Here is a 22,250-nt window from a genome sequence, read left to right on the forward strand (position 1 = left end):
CGATCAATCTTGACTGTGGGTCATAATGGCAAGCACACTCGATCATCAGCTCATGGCACTGGACTGCTGGAGGGAAGTCGGCCGCCTTGATAATGCCACTCTCAATTATTCTCCTTGCGACAGGTGATGGCTTTCCAATGTAGGGGACCTCTCGAAACTTCTTCATACTGAAGTTTCCCAAGTTGGTATCTCCAATGTTGCTCCATTTTGACACGATCTTGGTCTCCATTTCTTCATTCCTTTGATCTTCCTTCATGAGGGCTGGACGACTGGTGGATGCTCCTGGCTTTGGGGTCGCCATCTTGACACCTACACAACATTTCATAATGAGCAATATACCTTGGAACGTAAAAATATAGATTAAGTTTAAGCTTTAAATTTAGGAAACTTCATGATAAATCTTTGAATTATCATTTCCTAAATATGACGATTATGCAATTGGAAATTCAAAATTCAAAATTCAAAATTGAGACTAGGACAATCTCACCATACCTTTCTTGGAGAATTAGCTCTAAAAAAGATGCAAAAAATAAGAGATTTGCTAGGCAAAATGTGGATCGAAGTCTTCAATGTGAGCTTCCTCTAGCAATTTCGCCACCTTGTGGGTCTTCAACGCTTTGAGGAAAATTCGCTCCTCCTCTAACCTCCAACAAAGTTCGCCCTCCTTCTTGGATCAAAATTCGCACTTCTCCTTGGATGAGATTTCGCTCCTTCTATTGCCTCTCCAAATCGCACATAAACAATGATTGAATGATGGATCAAAATGTTTCACAATACCTTTCTTATATAGGCGCTCACCATTATACTCTCCCATAGGCCGACTTGGTGGAAATGAAGCAAATAATAAACAAAATTAAATAAAAAGGAGGCCGACCTTTATAAAATATTTAAAATAAAACCCCAAGCGCTCCTTTCATTTAATAATTTAATTAATTAATTAAATGCCTTTGCAATTAAATTTCGATTTTTTTAAAAGGCTAAAATTAATTATTAAATACCATGCGCACTTATTAAATGTCAATTTAATTTCAAAAATGTTTCAAGGTTTTATCGAACTTGGCATTTAATGCAATTTGAATGATATTGGCGCCCAAGCATGAAAACAATAGATATTAACAAGATCGCTCTGGTCCCTTGGAGAGGGACAGGAGCGCCCCTTCATTTTGGCCTTGTATCTCTCGCCTCTTCTGTTCAAAGTCTCATCTTGGATGTCCAAAATAGCATTCTTGCTTGGCATTTGGGGTTTAATTTATTTCATCTTTGGAAGGAACTTGTTTTAAAGCAATTTCGCCCCTGTCCTTGACTGAAGGACAGGAGCGATTTTATTCTAGACCTCATACTTCTTGCCTTTTACGTTCGAAATTTCTTCCTTTACGTCCAAAATGGGGTTTTCATTCGTGACTTTGAGTTTGATCTATTCAATTTTTAAATGAATGCTCTTTAGAACCATTTTCGCCCTGGTCCCTTGGTGAGGGACAGGAGCGATTTCATCTTTTTGTCCTTGATCCTCGTTTTCCAAATTGTCAATTTATGATGTGAGGCAATCAATGATCTCTATTGTTCGCTTAATGCATGTTCAATTTGCCCTCTCAAGACAAAGCGAGCCCTTCTAAGGATTTTCGCTCTGGTCCTCTAGTGAAGGACAGGAGCGAATTTTATACTTGAGCCAAAAATTGTCAATTCTTATGGATGTTTCCTTGTCCATCGTTTTCCAAAAGGCGTTTCTCATTTCGTAAAACCTTGCCTTGGCGTGATTCTGGAGGGAGATGCTTGATTTTATAGAAATCGCCCTGGTCCTCCAGTGAAGGACAGGAGCGAATTTTAGTCCATGGCACAAATCCTTAATCATATCAACATCAAATTCTCTTCAAGGCTTAAAACATTGTTCCTTATCCCATCTCGAGTCTTGTAAACGACAGTAACACTTCAAAATGTTAAGCAATCAGGCAAATTTGAAGATTTCGCTCTGGTCCCTTGGTGAGGGACAGGAGCGCTTTGGCCATTTCCATCAAGTTCTCGTGGTCTTTGCAACTTTGCTCCTCTTCGAAACATTCCTAATATCATCTCAATCATGCGCCTAGGCTCGGACTTGTCCAAATTTGGAGAGGGAGGCTGGACAATCTATATTTCGCCCTGGTCCCTTTGAGAGGGACAGGAGCGATCTTGCATTTATAAGCTCACTTGTGTTTCGCCAACTTTCAAAATTGTCATCAATGGAGCGATTAGGCCTTCCTTTACTCATCCCAAACATGAAATTCGCTTCACTTTTGTCAAAAACTCGTCTCTTTGAGAAAATCGCTTTGGTCCCTTGGTGAGGGACAGGAGCGCCTTGGCCATTATGGGCTTACCTTGCGTTTTGCAACCTTCAAAATTATCTTCAACGGGTTGATTATGCCTTCTTTCCTTCATCTCAAGCTTGAAATTCGCTTTACCTTGGCCCAAAACTTGTCTTGAGGAAAAATCGCTCTGGTCCCTAGGAGAGGGACAGGAGCTACCTTTGATATTCGCTTTGGTCCCTTGGTCAAGGACAGGGGCGCCTTAGCCAATTTGGGTTGATTTTCAACTTCGTAGACGGCTCAAGTTATATTCAATGAACAAAGCATTCTTCTCCTGACCTCCTTAAATCGCAAAATCACTTAAATCTTGCAAGGATAAGGCAAACTTGGCATTCGAGCTCTGGTCCTTCAGTGAGGGACAGGAGCGATTTTGTCATTTTAGCATATTTCCTTGCTTGCCAATTACTCAAATTATATTCAATGGACAAAACATGCCCTCCTTGATCTCTTCCAATCAAAAAAATTGTCTTGATCCTGCAAGGACAGTGTAACTTTGAAAAACAAGCTCCGGTCCTTCAGTGAGGGACAGGAGCGAACTTGTCTTGTTAAGCCCAAAACTCAATCTTTCGTTGCCAACGACAAAGTCTGGATACTCCTTTATGCTCATTTCATCTTTCATTGCGTCCTTGATGCTTCAATTTGATCAACTAAGGCCAAAAATGCCCTAAGTAAACCATTTCGCCCTGGTACCTGAGTGAAGGACAGGAGCGATTTGGTCTTAAACTTTAAAATTCATCATTTTTGAGTCTTCAAAATCTTCAAAATATTCAACTTATGTCCAATTTGTCCTCCTGGAGACCCTGCACAAAACAATTTAAACAAGTCAATAACCAATATGCACTAAATATCATTTTCGCCCTGGTCCCTGGGTGAGGGACAGGAGCGATTTCACCTCTGCAGGCCAAAATATCAAAAATTAGGTCTTTGAATCACTTGACAAGGCATAATTAGGTCATCTCCAAGGCCAGGGGCCAGTTAGTACACCTTCAAAAATTTGGTCAAAATTCACCCGGACAAAATTGCACAATCCCATCATTAAAATGCTATCACTTAGACCTAACTTGAACCTACCTTCAAAATTCTGACTGGACTCATCCTGAGACATACTCAACTTCCTGACAGACTCAAGCTAATTCAAAATTGCAATCTCAGCGAGGATGCTCAATAATCTTTCAAAATTAGACTGGACTCGGCTTGAAAATATCAAAAGGCAACTCCTAAAGCTTAACCCTAATCCAGAGGACTCACTCATTTAATTCAAAACCCTAAAGCAGAGAGAAGAACAGGCAAAACAAAAGCAAAAAAGAGGGGGTCCCCATTTTAATGGGGCGATGTGTGAAATGGTCATAACAGGCCCAAACTCACACATAGGCTTTTTTGCACATGTTGCTCTAGAATTTCAAGTACCATATCCAAGTACCTCAAATAATCTTCCCATGTCCTACTATATATCAAATACTACAAAGATTTACTCAATTGACCATTGAATATCAGATTCATTGTGGATTCAAAAGTGGCCAATGCATTAATCGAACCAAATGGCATTACCTAAAACTCAAAGTATCCATTATGACATTTGGAATCCATTTTGAGCACATCCTCCTAACAAACATGGATCTAATTGTAGTATGATATATGATAAATAAACTGCCCCCTTGCAACTCACAATGAGCTCATCATTCCTGAGAGTGGGATATTTGTTATTACTGCCCTTGTTCAAAACTGTGTAATAATCCATGCACATTCTCATAGTGCCATCTTTTTTCTCACAAGGACCATTGATTAAGCAAAGAAGCTAGAGTTACGTCTAATGTGGGCCATTTTAAGCAACTTCTTCAGTCTTCTCTCTCCTCTTTATATGTCCTCAAGTAGTGGTAAGGAGTGATCATGACAGGCTTACTCTATGATATGCTATAATCCTCTATCTCATGGTAATTTATGGGACATATTGTTGAACATCATACTATGTCAAAAGAGTTTGAATATCAATGTGATAACTATGTTGCTTACGAGAAGATGAAATAGTATGCATACACTCCATCACCAAGCAACTTGTTGCCCGTGCAACTTGTCCCTTGTAATATGGTCTTTCCAAACTTTTAGTTGTTATCAATTGTGGTGATCCCTCAAGAATATATCTAAGACTCGCATCTTTTCCTTGAGATTTAAAAGTGCAAGTCATTCGAATTAGTCTATTTTGCACGTCACTTTTAAGGATTAAAGTTAACATCTTTTATTTAGCTAAACAAATATAAAGTGTAAGGATTTATTACTAATTGAAACTTATCTTCTCAGATTCACCTAATGCACGTAGCTTGCAAGCGGTTGCGTACATCTTGTTGATGTGTTTTTATGACACTACGCAGCGTTGAGTAAAGTACCAAGTATTTTACCCTCTCTTGAACAAAATCTTCTCGGATGCTACATTATGTGATCAACCAAGACAACTCCAAGGTTTCTATTGTCAGGTCTTGACATGTGGGTAACTCAATGGTTGATGTGATTGTTGATAATCCAAGGGGACTTACATAGTTGTTCGTAGGAGATGAATCTCTCAAACACAAGGAATGCTCTACAAGTCTAATTTATGCTTTTCAATGATCTTCAATGACACACTTTACTTACTACTACTAATGGATGACTGATAAAACAATGCAAAAGGATTAAGGGTTGAGGAATGCTAAACTAAAGCTAAGAATGCAAGGACAATGGACGGTCTTTAGTGAAATTCAACTAAGCTTTGCTTTGACATGCAAAGAACAACTCCACAAAGCTAGTGAGATCTTCTAAGGTAAGCTAAGGATGTTCAAATCACCACCAACAACCTAGATACCATCAAAGTGATGCATATTGATGGGTGACTAGTAATTGAAGTTGAGCTTTAATGAGGAGTTCAGTTGACCACAAAGTATTTGGCAATCAGCAAAATATTAGTAGTATGAACATGCGAATTTAACCATTAACCATCAACAATGTTGCTTTCATTCATCTAAAACACTTAAGCAAATTTATTCTATCTTTTCTTTTCTTTTTCTCTTTTAAAAGGATGAAGAAACATGCAAATACTCCAAACATGATAAGTCACCAACACTTCAATAATTTTATTATCTTTGGCAGCATCAAAGCAACAATTCTTCAAAATCTCTTCTAATGATCCCTTACAAATGAAATGAGTTGAGCTTATATAGAGCTCTCAATACAAATGAGTGGCCAAGATCAATCTAAAATCAAGGGCCAAGATTATGCCACCAAAACCCTGATTAGGGTTTGTTACAACAAAATACCTAATTATTGCATACCACTAAATATCAGCCAATGAGAAAGTAACCATTTTTGGCACAAAATACGAGGAACAATCCTCCAATGAGAAAAATCAATGCCACATGGGGTCATAACAAACTTTCATCTAGAAGTTTGTTCCCCTTATCTCTTTCTCTACAAGCATTATCAATGAATCTGAACATGATATAGTCAATTTCATCCATTGGGACACTTGGCATAATCTTTAATTGATCCTCCATGTACTCTAACTCAGCTGGGGAGGAGATAAAAATCTTCTCCCACTCAGGCCCCAAGTCACTGATTTTGCCTACAAGTGTCATGAATGACTGAATGTCCTCCAACTGCTTCTCTGAAAGTGATCCAGCTGTCCCAAAGAAAATACTTCTTACTCTTTTTGGCATCCTGTCAATAGCTATGTCTACTTCCTCCATCTTCATCCCAAGTATTGTCTCAATTGCTGCTACAATCTTAGCATGTATAACCTTGGCCATCTCTTCTACTCGGCTGCAGCCGCTGTTGATACCCTTGAACATATCTCTTCTCAATCTGAGTGTGCTATACCATCTACGGAAGTCATGCGACTCCCCTTCCTTCACTACTCCAGCATTCATCAAGATTTGCCTAGGAATATCCATCAATACTTGTAGCCTCGAAATGGTGAAATCTCCAACGTAAGCAAAGAAACATAGCAAGCCATGAGAACCTAAGTCCTGTCAAGGATAGCTGAAACTATATCAAATAGATGTGCTAACTCTCCCACGAACTCATTTGCCTTGGTGAAGGAATTGCCAATCCAATACTTCACCACGTGAGAGTTATTCCTCATCTCTTCCAAACCATCAATTGAATCCGATGGAAGCAATGATGGAGGCATGCTTGAAGGGTCATCTTGTCTTATTGGATTCCTGAGTTGCTGCACATAATTCCTTAAGGTATTCAATTCTCTTTCCAGCTTATTCTTGTTTTCTAGTTCAATCCTCAATATATCTTGGACTATCTTCACTGAATCACTTAGATCTTCTATCTCTTGTTCAACAGTGGTAGGACCCAACTCAATAGTTTCCAAGTCATAGTCATCAGTCGTGATTTCATCTTCCGGCTTGTCCACTCTTGGAGTAGCTATCTGTATAATCTGGGACACTATATTATCTCTTGTGATCTTGGAAAGCTTAGTAGCTTTCTTCTTCTCAATTGTCTGACCAATCCACTCCAAGAAGCTATCCAACTTATCTGTTGCCTCCTCTTCTGCTACAATCACTTCCTTAGTCATTCTTTCCTTGAGCCATGCTAGAATAGTAGATCGCTCCTTCTCTACTTGTATCTCCTTGAATTGTTGATCTACCCGAGGCGGAGAAGTTGTTTCTTCATTATCATCCTTGTTCATTATCTCCACATATTGATTAACTACAGCCTTATTGTTTATAGCTTGTTCTTGCATTGTTGGAGGATCCTATACTTGAGGTTGCCTTCCCTTATCTGTCCTCTCACCTCGATTGTCCTGTATTGTAGACTCCAAGGACCCATTCATGCCTTGATCCATGCCTTTCTTGAATGATTGCCCTTCATTGATGGTTACTCTATTCATTATGACCTCATGTATAGATGAAGTGCTAGTAGAAGGACGATTTGAATTTGTCTTGCATTTCTTTGGTCTTGATCCTTCGTTGTGACTTCCTTTCCTCTCAGAGCTCATAGGTTGAGTTGACTTAGTAGCATTCTCACTCATGCTTATGCTCTCTATTTCTTCATCAGACGAACCCATATCACCCATCATATCATATGTCAACTATGCATTTTGGTTCTTCAACTTGTTGGTTTGGATATCTACCAATTTTCGTGTGTAAACCATGATAGGCTTCATCAGCTCATCCAATTCAGTGATCTCGATGTCAATCCAATTGACTTCTATTTCTTTGTCCTTCTCTTGCTCGTAAGCACGCTAGAGGTGCCTTCCATCGTCTTGCACTTGGTCGAGGATGGAGAATACTCTCCAAATGCTGATGATATCTATTGATAGCTTGGAGAACATCTTCCTTCTAAAATCAAAGTCATCCCTAGCATTCATCCAATAATCTTCTATATGAGGCATGTGATTGTGCCTGCTGCCATTTATCTTCTTTATGTTACCATAAGGATCGAAGCTAGCTCTTGAAGGATATTTAACAGGAGGATAGAATTTCATCTCCCCTTCTGATATCTCGAATGCTTGTATTGATGGGCATATTTCCACTGATTGTCCATTTGAGATAGGAAAGGAAATTCCAACCTTATGCCTGTTCTTCTAAATCTTGTCGTAGGTGACCAAATGTCTCAATAGTTCCAACAATACCATTTTGCCCATGGGATACCATGGAAACTTATATGGTGGAGATGAGCATTGATGAACTTTTATGTAGGTGAACTTGGGATATTGAATGAACCAAGCTCCATATTTCTCTACTAGTTCTTTTGCTTGCGAGGATAGCCTCTGATGGATGTCACCTTGCAATGTTCTTGTTATGTGCATGGAGAAAGCATCGTTCACCCTCTTGAAGTGTGCCTTGTTGTGGAAGTGCAATTGTGTGTAGCATTCACACACCCTTATCTCTCCTTCTCCATTTCCAATTGGGCCTCTATACATCAATCCTTTATACTCATAAGCCCTTGCAAGTGAGTAGATAATGTAGGAACTCATGTAGAACTGTTTAGTGCGTTCTAATCCCGTCAACTGCAGATCAATGTTGTAGCTTATAATCCTTGCCCAATTGATCTTCTCTTCGCCTACTATGTCACTGCCTCCATGTAGTAAAACATCCAATTCTCGAATGGGCGAAGCTTGGGGACTTCCCATGATCCAATTGAGTAAGGTGATCAAGTCACTGTATTCCTCCTTGAAGTCGATTATTTAAAGCTTGTTGGGCATCTTGGAAGGATGAGATCTAGCCTTTGATATCCAATACTTGTTGATGATGCCTAAACACTTATCTAGATCATCATCAAAGATTGCTTGTGCTCCTTGTTCTTATATACCATGTCCTTATAATCGGGTACGTTGAATGCCTCAATGATGGTGGCTTCTAATAGGAATGCCAAGACCTTGCAATCAGGTGCTACAATCTGTCTTGTGTTGGCATTGTCGTGTTTGGAGCATTCAACTATCAACTCATTGCACTAGATAGCTGGAGGAAAACCAGCTGCTTGCACAATCCCGCTCTCAATTATCTTCTTTGATATTTCGAAGGGTTTGCTCTTGTAGAGAGGCCCTTGGAACTTCCTAATGTCGATCTTGCCTAAGTTGGTATCTCCAACATTAGCCCATAGTGAAGTGATCCTTGACTTTGGTAGCACTCCTTTCGAATCTTGTTTGATGAGAGCTGTCTTGAAACTCCTGCCTTTGGGGCCGCCATGTTTTGCCTATGAGAATCGTTCATGTTAGGGTTTTGAAATAATGTCAAAGTGAAGAGGATTGAAAATTATCATGAAAAAAAATCAATGAAACCCTAATCGATTGCTAAAACCCTAGCTGTAATTTCAAACTCTAACCCTCCTAATGACTGAAACTCACCTTAAAATGATTATAAAATGCTATGAATTTCAATTAGGAACAGAAATTAGCAATCAAATGGTTTCAAAATAAATGATGCAGAAGGAAACTTAGAATATAAAACCCTTATGTAATTCTGATCTGTGATTGCACTAGCACAAAATCAGCCCTAATTCTGGTAAAAAATGCTAAAACTCAGACCTGATATGAAGGTTAAAACTTAAAACAATGCTGATATTCAAAATCTGCCCTTCAATGTTGCAAAATTCACTTGAATGCCAATTGGGGGTTGTTGTGATAATCAGAAAATTTGCAAATTTGGAGAAGTTCACTGGAAGATTGATGCAAAATCGCTGCTTAAAGCTACAGAATTCGTTTTCTTTTGAAATTTCAGGCTTGCTGCTGGTTGGTTGAAGGAGGATATTTATTGCTTGAATGATGAAGATCAATGCCTTATGAAGAATAAAAAAATCACTGCTGTATGAAAGAAATTGCTACCTTATGAAAGAAATTCGCTGCTAAGAAGTCACTGCCTAAACGAAGAATTAAAATCGCTGCTGTTCAGAGGATAAAGTTGCTTGAGTTGATGATCAAATGATATGATCATCAACTCCTTATAGGCATTACCCCTAGAGGTGTGACCTTTGGTATTTCAAGTTCCAAAGAAGCCGACTTGTCATTTTAAGATTTGCAACTTTTCATTTTCCCATAAAAGGCTGACTTGTTTTCTATTTTAAATTTGAATTAAAACAGTCATATAAATGCCGACTTATCTTTGACTTGGGCACCAACACAAATTACCTCATTGCTTGCTCACCTTTTGGTCATGGATTTTCCATGGACGTGGATTTTCCATGGACGTGGATTTTCCATGAGCATGGATTTTGGCCATCGATGGATAAAGTCTCTTCTTCCAAGTTCGTGGACTTAAGCATTTCACCAATAAATCTCCTTCATTATCATGTTTGCTGATTCACACAAGGCATAACAAGGTTGACTTTATTCTCAAAGTCGTGGATTAGTCCTTGTTTTCACCTAAGCGTCAAGGATTCTTCATTCAATTACCTTCAAGTCTCTCTCAAAATCGTTCATCAAAGCTCGAAGGTAGCACAAGTTTCATCCTTTATCACCTCCAAAGACTCTTAAGTCGTGGATTTTCTTTGTTCTTGGGTTTTAGAGAGTGAGGGATGATCTTATCCATCGTCCAAACTCGCCACCTTCAAGCACTTAGTTGATCTTTTATTTCACCTTCAATGTATTGTTGATTTCTTCACTGCCAACCATGACCCTAAAATCATGGATTTAGGTAGGTCGTGGATTTCCACAAGCCATGATTTCCATGAGTCATGGATTTCCACACGTCATGGATTTCCACGCGTCATGGATTTCCACGCGTCATGGATTTTCATGACCCAAGGATAGACTCATTGACCTTCGCTTTCAAGTTGATTTCTTCATCTTTTGACTAAGTTGATCGTTCATTGCTTTTCCTTTCAACTTTAAGAATTCAAAGAGGGGTAACTTCATTCATTATTGCTTCCATTCAGCATCTTCACCAAGTCCCTCAAGATCATGGATCTTGGTGAATCGACGATAGATGACCTCAACCACCTTTGCTTGTTGATTCCACCAATTGTTGGATAACTCATTCATGAAGTTGCCTTGGTGTTTTCTTTCTCTTCAATCACTTAGGCCTTGAATCATCTTGATTAATTGCCTCACCTTGGATTGACCATCATCTCTACATCCCAAACTAAGGGCGTCCAACTTCTTGATCAACTAAGGCTCATACCTAAGTCCTAACCTAAAGGTTGTGTCGTGAAGAATCGCTTGGTGATCATTTCGTCTTCCTCTTACCACCTAACCATTGAGAGTCATGATGACCTCAATCTATCAAAAGAGAGACCTAACCATTGCTAGACTACCTAAGACCTACAACTACTAGCAAAAGAGGGGTCCCCATTTGCAATGGGGCGATGTGTGAAAAGGTCACAACAAATCCCTAGAGGACTAGTCTCGCCTCAGCTCGCCCCTTCTTGGCCCCAACTTGGCAGTTTGTAAGCCCAATCTAAGGCAGGTTGGGTGCTAGGATGGGTCACAGGGATACCTTTAGAGTAAAATAAATAAATAATTTAGACTTATCTTCCACCTCAGCCTTATAAGTAATAAGGGTGTTGTAATTAAAGCTGATTTTTAGAAGATTAGATTTAGCTGAATTAGTATAAAGATAGGAGCAAGATAGAATTTTAATATATAGAGGGTCTTTCAAAAGAACGAAAGACTAAGTTTTTTGAATGATTGGAAAACTATACAATAGCATAGTTCATGTTGTTGATTTATGTGTAGTTGTGAGCTGTATCAATTGTGTGTTAAAATAGAACCAAAAAGCTACAAACTCAGATAACAGAAACTAAGAAAACATAAGAGAACAAGATACACAACAAATTATCCTGGGAAAACCCTCCACTTGAGAGTGAAAAACCCAGCCCACAAAAATAATTCCTTTACTGAAAACTTCAGATGATCAATACAAATATTGAAAGCTTCAATTGACTATCCCAAGTCTGAATCGCTTTCTTATCAGATACAACTCCTTGACACAATAATAACTATTGATATACTCCTCTTCTCAAAACATAATGATTACACATATCAATTGTTCTTCATAAAACAATGAATACTGAAATTCTAAGAATTCGGATATAAAAATAATACTGAAAAGTATCACGATGACAATGAGATGAAGCACACAAACGACTATCTATCAAACTCTGGCAACCTGCCCAATACAAAACAAATATCACAGTAGTGGAATCTGAGAGTGCATCAATAAGAATAAATAATAATTCTGAAGCGAACATCATATCTTTTGGAATGTCCAAACGTATAGCTATCGCGGAAAGACAAAAGACATGTGCGCCAAAAGAAAACGGTAACACATCCGTCATAACTCATGAAGAAGGCAGACGAAGAGACAAGTACGAACGGAAGAAGGCAGACGATACACCGACAGCGATCCAGATAGAAAACAATGAACTTCACCGACAACAAGAGGAAGGAAGACGAAAGAACAAGCCACGCTTGCCATGTTGGAAGGACGGTTACGAAGGAGCTAGCCACGCTGAATAAAAACGGATATGAAATAAATTACCAACGCAAGAGGAAGGCTCTCTCGCAGCTATATAACTTCAACACTCCCTCTTAGCAAGAGAGGGATCTTCAATATGTCATCACATGACAAGTACACATAACTGCAACCCAGAAGATGTCAACAAAAACTCATCACGGATTTTCTCAAATAAAAATGTTATCTCAGCATAACAATATTCACCATAGCTACTTCTAGAGGGTGAATCAGAAAACAGAAAATAGAGTCATAGAGTCACACACATGACTTCCACCATGGCTACTCCCAGAGGGTGGATCCACCATAGCTACTCCTAGAGGGTGAAACAAGGGATTTCACCTCGAACTTCTCTCGCAGAGAAGAACTCATTAACAAGGGATTTCACCTCGAACTTCTCTCGCAGAGAAGAACTCATTAACAACATATAAAAATTCATTGAAGTTGAGATTCTCTCTCAGCAAGAGCATCATTCTCTACAATACCAAAGTTATCTCAAAAATAACAAAACTTCACTCTAGGAAGTGGCTTGGTAAGAATGTTTGTTGTTTGCTCTTATGTGCAAATGTATTTGAGCTCCACTGCTTTCCTTTGAACCATATCTCTCAAGTAATGATATTTTATTTCCACATGCTTGGTTCTATCATGAAAAACAGGGTTAACCGAAAGCTTCACACAGCTTTGGTTATCACAATGAATTACTGTAGGTTCCAAAGGTTGTCCAAACAATCCTACAAGCAATCTGCAAGCAGTTTACAAAGCCACACTGCCTCTTTAGCTATTGTAGCAGCTGCAACATATTCAGTTTCTGTTGTACTTTGGGCCACACATGATTGCTTCCTGTTGCACCAGGAAATCATAGCTGAACCTAAGCTAAAACAACAACTAGAAGTGCTCTTCCTGTAAGGTGCACATCCTGCCCAGTCTGAATCAGAAAAACCTTGCAATTTCAGACCTCCACAAGAAGTATATTTTAGACCATATCCCATTGTACCACGTACATATCTCAATATATGTTTAGCTGCAACAAAATGAATCTGTCTAGGCTCACTCATAAACTGACTGAGAGTGTTAACAGCATAGCATATGTCAGGCCTTGTATTGACTAAATACATCAAAGATCCAATCAATTGCCTATACATAGTAGGATCAACTAAATCTGAACTAGCTGCAACTTCATGTAACTTTTTCATATTTGCTTCCACGGGAGTTGCCATAGACTTGCAATCTAACATACCAAATCTTTTCAATATGTCAATGGCATATTTCCCTTGACTCAATATGACTTCATTTGGTCTTTGCCACACTTCTAAACCAAGAAAATAATCCATCAAACCAAGATCTTTCATCTCGAATTTAGAAGTTAACTCTTTCTTGCATCTAGCAATGAGATCATCCTCTCCAGTAAGAAATAAATCATCAACATATAGAACTAAAATTGAGGCTTTATCATCAATTACCTTGAAATAGATATTTGGATCTGCATCATTTTTGAGAAAACCCAAGCTCAACAAATACCGATCAATTCTTTCATACCAAGCACGTGGGGCTTGCTTAAGGCCATACAAGGCCTTTTTCAATCTGCATACATGTGATTCTTTCTCATGAATCACAAATCCATCCGGTTGCTCAATAAAAACTTCTTCTTCAATTACACTATTCAAGAATGTTGTCTTTACATCCATCTGATGCAATTTCCACCCTTTAACAGCTGCAACAGCAATAATAGTTTTGATAGAAGTGTAACGTGCTAGAGGTGCAAAAGTCTCTTCATAGTCTATGCCTTCCTTTTGAGAAAAACCTCTAGCTACAAATCTAGCTTTATATTTTTCTACACTCCCATCAGCTGCATGTTTAATTTTGAACAGCCACTTGGAGAAAACAACAGATTTACCTTTGGGCCTAGGAACAATATCCCACACATCATTTTTGATAATGGATTGATACTCCTCCATAATGGCATCCTTCCACACTTGCTGATCTGAGGCTTCTTCAAAATTAGAAGGCTCTGATGCTATAAAATGACTCATCAAAGCTACATATCCTGCAAACTTATGAGGTCTTTTACTCTCTCTAAAGGTGCCACGAGGGGCTACATATTTTTCAGCCTCTTCCATAGTGTGTCGAGCCCACAATGGTTTTTTCTTATTAGTTGGAATATTATTGGGACTTGCCGAAGTATCTATAGAAACAATTGGATCAACAAGCTCAGCAGAGTCTTCTAAATCTGTATTCTCCCTCTGAATCTCTGAAGGTGAATCCGGATCATCCATATCTATGTCTTGAGGAGACTCAAAGTCTTCTCTATCAGATTCCATGTTAGACTCTTTGGATTTCTTGCAAGTTACATCTTCATCAAAAGACACATCCCTGCTGATTTCAATTTGGTTTTGACCTGGAATGTAGATTATGTATGCTTTTGAAAATTCACAATAACCAACAAAGATGCCTTTCTTTCCTGAAGGTTCTAACTTAGTTCTTTTCTCTTTTGGAACATGAATATAGACAGGACATCCAAAAATCCTGAGATGACTAATGTCAAGTTTGATACCTGAAAAGCTTCTTCTAGAGTCATGTTGTCTAGGATTTGATGAGGACTACAATTCTGAATGTATACTGCTGTCCTGCAAGCCTCTACCCATAAAAATGTTTGAAGACTTTGATCATGAATCATAGCCTTCGCTGCCTCAACAATTGTCTTGTTCTTTCTTTCAACTACACCGCTTTGTTGAGGATTATAAGGGACACAGAACTCCCTCTTAATCCCAGCTTCAACAAAGAAGTTATGAAATAAACCAGAAACATATTCTCCCCCATTATCAGATTTTAGAACCTTTATCTTCTTGTTAGATAAATTTTCAACAAGTGCTTTAAATTCTTTAAATCTAGACAGCACTTCATCAAATTCTTTAGACTTAAGAAAATAAATCCAACACTTACGAGAAAAATCATCAATGAAGGTAACATAATACCAAAAACCACTAAGGGAAGCAACTGACATAGGGCCACACAAGAGTGAATTAACTCTAGAATATCCTTTGCTCTATTTTCACTACTATGAAAAGTACTCTTAACCAAAGAAGCAAAAGTCGGCATTGAGCCGCTATTAATCGTGAATAATCGCGAATCATCAGAAATGCCGATTTTTTCCCCAAAGTCGGGCCAAAAAGTCGTTGACTATTAGTCAACGACTTTGGCCGATTAATTGCGGATAGAACTCTGCAAAATCGTGTTTAAATCGTGTTTAAAAATTGCGAAATATCTGCTCGGCTAAAAAAATGACATAAACCCTAAAAATCACCTATGAAAATAGACCAATTCTAGGTATAGTTTGCATGGAATCAGTCAGGGTTCGAAATTTTTGTCCTTTATTTTTTGTCGGACGTTTTGACCTCTACAAAACCTTAATGACTTTCTGTATCGCTGAAAATTGAAACCTTAAATATTTTTGTTTGCATTTTGAATAAGAGCCTCATCTTGTCTCGTTGTTTCACCTGGGAATTATAAATAAAAGTTCGGAAATAACGTTTCTGCAACTGATAAAGCTTGAGAAATACAAGAATAAGCTTTCTGTCGTTTCTTTATTTTTGGTAACTTTATATTATTGAGAACTTTAAATTAAAATCTGAACCCTGAATTAAAAACTATGACATCTAATTTGGGGGATTATAAACTTTATATAAGTATTTATAAAAAAAATTATAAGCGAGAATCCTTAAATTCATTTATATTATTATTTACTATATGTTTAATATATAATTAAAAAAAAATTAATAATTAACATTATAAAATAATTTGCAAATTAGAATTATTATACATTATATTAGTGTGTCATTTATTAAACTATATAGAATAATTATATAATTTAATAAAATTGTTAATTAGAAATATAAATAATTTAAAAATTATAAATTAAAAATTCATATCTTTATAGACCATTAATAAATGTAAATATAATAATATTTATTTTTAATTTATAATGAATATTATTTAATTTTTAATATATAATTAATATATATAAAATAATTTGTAAATTGAAATTATTATATATTATATTAGTGTGTCATTTATTAAACTATATAGAATAATTATATAATTTAATAAAATTGTAAATTAGAAATATAAATAGTTTAAAAATTATAAATTAAAACTTAGCATCTTTATAGACCATTAATAAATGTAAATATAATAATATTTATTTTTAATTTATAATGTACATTGTATATTATTTAATTTTTAATATATAATTAATATATATAAAATAATTTGTAAATTAAAATTATTATATATTATATTAGTGTGTCATTTATTAAACTATATAGAATAATTATATAATTTAATAAAATTGTAAATTAGAAATATAAATAATTTAAAATTATAAATTAAAAATTCGTATCTTTATAGACAATTAATAAATGTAAATATAATAATATTTATTTTAAATTTATAATGTATATTATATCATTTTTAATATATAATTAATATATATTTTATTTATACTATATTTAATTTTAAAAATATATTTATTTTTTAATATGTTTTTTGTACAAATGTACCAAACATACCGAGTTCCTCCAAAAAAATTTGACATACCGATGTATTGTACCCACTTACCCCGATTTTGATTCCAATTCGGCAACCTACCTACATCTTTGTGCTATGGAAATGCCCTTAAATTTAAAAAGAAAGTATTCTATCTCTTTTCTATAATTTTTTACTTTTTTTTAATCCGATTTTTTGACGATTTTTTCCTGATTAATTCCCGATTTTTTCAAAAAATCTTATACTTTTGTTTTGCCGATTAATTCCCCAAACGATTAATGCTTCTTTGCTCTTAACATTCTTACCTAGAGCACATCCCTTGCAAACACCTTCACGGTTTTGATTCAGCTTTGGAAGACCAACAACTACCTTCTCCATTGAAGACAAAGTCCTGAAATTTAGGTGACCAAATCTTTTATGCCACAGCTCACTTGAGCTTGAAGAATCATGAGCTAATGCTTGAATAGGACGAGTTGAAAGCTTGTAAGGACTGTCATGTCAAACACCACTCTCATGAGCTAACTAAATGCTAGTGTTCTTCTTCCAAGCAAGAACTTTTTCATCAACAAAAGCAACATGATAACCCTTGTCTTCTAATGCTGAAATAGAAATCAGATTCCTCTTAATACCAGGAACAAAGAGAACGTTGCTCAAAAGAAGATGAATACCAGAATCCAACTGAAAAGAAGTTGAACCAACTCCCTTCACGGAATAACATGCATCATCACCAATGATAACTTGAAGATGAGAATTTTTTTCCTTCAAGTTAGAGAGGTGTTCACGATAACCAATAATATGGTGGGAGGCTCCACTATCAATAAGCCATGTATCACTGTCAGTAGGAATATTACTGGAGAGAGCAGAAATAAATAAGAACCCCTCTGAATTTTCACTAGACTCTCTATGAGGAGAAACATTTTCAGCATTAGTTGTTGCAGCTTGAGGTTTGGGTCTAGAAGGACATTCTCTAGCAAGTGACCAAACTTATCACATCTAAAGCATTGCACTCTAGAGAGGTCCTTTCTTCTCTTAGATTCAGGAGCTGAATCAGAATTTCTATCTCTGTACTTTTTGAAGTTCCCTTTCCTTCCTTTTCTTTTAGACGTATGGGCAACAAGAACATGATCTTCTTCATGATGAGACTTACGACCAATTCCTCTTGCCTCCAATCTGCATTCCTCTTGAATGCAATCAACTCTCAAACGATCAAACTTGGGTAACTCATTTCTTCCACTAATACCTTGAATGAAAGATTCCCAAGAGTGAGGAAGGCCATTCATGGCCAGCATAACCATGTCTTTATCCTCAATAGAATCTCCAATAGCATTGAATTGATCCTTCAATTCTGTAATCTTCATAAAGAAAGAAACAACAGATTCACCTCTAGCCATTTTGATATGAAGGAGTTGACATCTCAATGCTAGAGCTCTACTAGTACTGTTGAATTCATACAAGCTTTGAAGGCAGTCGAACATTTCTTTGGCTGAATTCAACTTGGATATAACAGGTACAAGATGATCCTCAACAAAATCAATTAGAATCTTTTTAGCCACGAGATTATTCTTCCTCCATTGAGCTTTCTCGATGTCATCTAAAGGTTCATCTACAACAGATTTCACATAGTTAAGAAGATCATTCTCTTCTAGCACAATAAGAATCCTGAATTTCCATGGAGTGCAATTGGCTGCACCATCCAATTGGCTGCACCATCCAATCTATCTTCAACTTTGAGTCCATTCACCATGATGGAAAAACTTGAAATAAACAAACTAAAGCTCCAAATAAAGAAAATTTCAAAACTAAGCAATTTGATTCTGGATCTTTTCTTTATACCCGCTCTGATACCATGTTAAAATAGAACCAGAAAGCTACAAACTCAGATAATAGAAACTAAGAAAACTTAAGAGAACAAGATACACAACAAATTATCCTGGGAAAACCCTCCACTTGAGAGTAAAAAACCCAGCCCGCAAAAATAATTCCTTTATTGAAAACTTCAAATGATCAATACAAATATTGAAAGCTTCAATTGACAATCCCAAGTCTGAATCGCTTTCTTATCAGATACAACTCCTTGACACAATAATAACTATTGATATACTCCTCTTCTCAAAACATAATGATTACACATATCAATTGTTCTTCATAAAACAATGAATACTGAAATTCTAAGAATTCGGATATAAAAATAATACTGAAAAGTATCACGATGACAATGAGATGAAGCACACAAACGACTATCTATCAAACTCTGGCAACCTGCCCAATACAAAACAAATATCACAGTAGTAGAATCTGAGAGTGCATCAATAAGAATAAATAATAATTCTGAAGCGAACATCATATCTTTTGGAACATCTAAACATATAGCTGTCGCGGAAAGACAAAAGACATCTGCGCCAAAAGAAAATGGTAACACATCCGTCATAACTCATGAAGAAGGCAGATGAAGAGACAAGTACGAATGGAAGAAGACAAGTCATACACCGACAGCGATCCAGATAGAAAACAATGAACTTCACCGACAACAAGAGGAAGGAAGACGAAAGAACAAGCCACGCTTGCCATGCTGGAAGGACGGTTACAAAGGAGCTAGCCACGCTGAATAAAAATGGATATGAAATAAATTACCAATGCAAGAGGAAGGCTCTCTCGCATCTATATAACTTCAACATTGTGGAATTTTCCCTGTAAGCTTTTTGAAGGAACGAGAAAAAGATTCCAAGGTTTAATTATCTGTGCATGTTTCTACATTTTTAAGTTTTCATTATTGTGTGATTTATGCAATGTTATTTAACATTTGGACATAATTACAAGGTTTTTTGAATATTATTCATAGTATCAGAGCCCAAAAGGCAGAGATAAAATCACACAACCTGAAGAAGAAATTTCAAGGATATTATTTAAAATTGTGAACATTTTTTATGGATGGAAATCATGACCAAGGCTGGAGGGAAATTGTATGAGATTTCCTTGTGAAACCATGCGGCCAAACAAAGGATGAAGAATGATGGGTTTTTTTAATGAATTGCAAGTTTAGAGGAAATCACAAGGTGATTATTGTGTTGGGAAAGGTTTCTTTTCCACCCAAAATCGTGCTACAAATCGTGAGGTTTTAAATCATAGATAAAAGATCAATCGCAAGCCATGTTTTTGTAAAAGTTACATCATTTCTGCAGAAATTTTGCAACAGCCAGGGTTTTTGAAATGGTCGCTAAGGGCAGAGGTTGAATCCGCAATGGAATATTGTTTTTTCTTACATTTTTTTAAATTGTAGGGTTTCTCAAACCAACAAGGGTTGTACAACAAAGTGTGACCAAGTTTATTGAATTGCAACTAGGGCAGTTTTTGTAAGTCATTTTTGCAAAAATTTGTAGCAGCGGCTAGGGCAAAAACACAGCTAGGGTTTGTTGCAGCCAAGGTTTGAACTAGTGAGTTACAGTTTGAAAAAAAAAACTAGGGTCTATTTTAGATGATTATTTAAAAATCAAGAATTACCAGTTTTTGCAAAAGAACTAGGGTTTACAATACATAAACTAGGGTTTTGAAACAAGAATGGAGTCAAACATCATAGGTAAGGGAAAGGATGAGGAAGGATCCTCACAACACGGAAGGACTTAAGTAAAATCAAGTGTTGCAGTTGTCATATGTTTGGTCATTATGCATCACAGTGTCCAGACAAGAAGAAAAATGACTGAAAGCAATAGGAGGAGGTAGCAGCCTCTCCAGAAACACAAATGATAAAGTTTGTTGCCAAATTTGAGAAAGAGCTATCAATGGTTTTTTATCTTTCTGCCAGCTCCCTCTAAGCAAATGACAAAGCCCAGCAATATTTTGCTGATTTCAAGGAACATAATTATGGTGTTCAATTTAAGCCTAGTGATGATGCCAAGTATCTAATAGGAGGAGTTAGTACTATAATCAAGAATTTCTATAGACTTTGATGATGTTTTGTTTATTCCCAATCTAAAGAAGAATTTGATTTCAGTTTTGATGATGGAGGATAGGGACTATGCAGCTTAATTTAAGGATTCGCAAGTTCTTATCAGGTCAAAAGAGTCTAGCACAGGTTATAGGGGTCAGAGAATGCAATCCTTACAGGTTACAAGGTAAACAGATTCTAGCAACATTGATGAGTAGCGTCAATGATTTAGAGCCTTCTAACTTCCAAGAAGCTATAGATCAATGGATTTGGTGAGATGCCATGGTAGAGTACACCTCCATTATGACAAACAATGTGCAGGGCATGAAGCAAGACTGGAAGGGAACTCGGTTGTGACTCGTGAGTTCCACATGGCACTACAAAATCAAGCATGTAACAGGTGGCAATAATGAGAAGAACAAAGCGAGGTTGTGGCAAGAGGGTTCGCTCAAAAGGAAGGAGTGAACTTTGTGGAGACTTTTGCTCCATTCACCAAATATACATCCATTAGAACAATTATGTCTTTAGTTTCAGTGATGGGCTAGAAAATAAATTAGATGGATGTTATGAGAGATTTTCTTAATGGTCTCATTATAGAAGTGTATATAGAGCAACCTAAGGCTTTAAGGTGAATGGGAAGGAATCCCATGTTTGAAGGCTTAGAAAAGCCTTGTATGGACCCCAACATGCACCCAAGGTATGGTATTCAAGGATAAATGTATGTCTACTAGTATAAGCTTTACAAAAATTGAAGCAGATTCTAATCTTTATTAATTTGTTAGGACTAATCTCCTTAATTTGATAGGACTGATCTCCTTAATTTGATACTTCACATAGATGATTTGTTCATTATAGATGCAAAGCATCTCATTGCAAGGTGCAAAGCACATTTATCTGCTGAGTTTGGGATTAAGAACACTGGCCTAATGCATTACTTTTTGGGGTTAAAATTTGGTAGGCCAAGAGAGATTTTCCTTGGGTAGGGTATGTATGCAACTGAGATCCTGAAACAATTTCGGACGGAGGATTGTAGACCTATGGCCACACCTGTAATCACTAATCTAAAGCGTGTAACATCTTCAGATTCGGAGGTGATTGAAACCACGTTGTACAAGAAATTGATAAGTTCATTAATGTAATTGGTCAACACTAGACTAGGCATACGTTTTGCAATGAACACCTTCAGTCAGTTCATGGTGGAGCCCAGGCAAGAGAATTGGGTAGCAGAAAAACATGTGCTCAAATAAGCGCACATGGAGTATGGTCTGAGATATCTTGGAGATGGTGAAGTGAAGAGGAGCATACAAACTCTAATTGGGCAGGTAGTGCAACAAATAGAAAGAGCACCTCAAGGTAAATTGATTCAAGAATGGTAAATTGATTCAGTAGGAAGCTGACTTCAGCGGCACTAGACATTACAAAGGCAGAGTGTATGTGTCATGCCCCCGCCTAAGCAGTCACGGCCTTAATCGAACCTGGTCGCAAACAATTATAAATAATAAACTTAGGCGATGAAATTTA

At 36.8% G+C, this 22,250-nt stretch overlaps 1 protein-coding gene across 1 annotated transcript in view; it reads right to left on the reverse strand.

Annotated features, from left to right (window-relative positions):
* The window catches only part of LOC131060940 (ATP-dependent Clp protease proteolytic subunit 4, chloroplastic), a 69,504-nt gene that overhangs the window by 46,443 nt on the left and 811 nt on the right, over window positions 1–22,250 (reverse strand). The gene's annotated exons all lie outside the window — the stretch shown is intronic.

The sequence above is a fragment of the Cryptomeria japonica genome, chromosome 5 (assembly GCF_030272615.1).
Source record: "Cryptomeria japonica chromosome 5, Sugi_1.0, whole genome shotgun sequence".
NCBI lineage: Eukaryota > Viridiplantae > Streptophyta > Pinopsida > Cupressales > Cupressaceae > Cryptomeria > Cryptomeria japonica.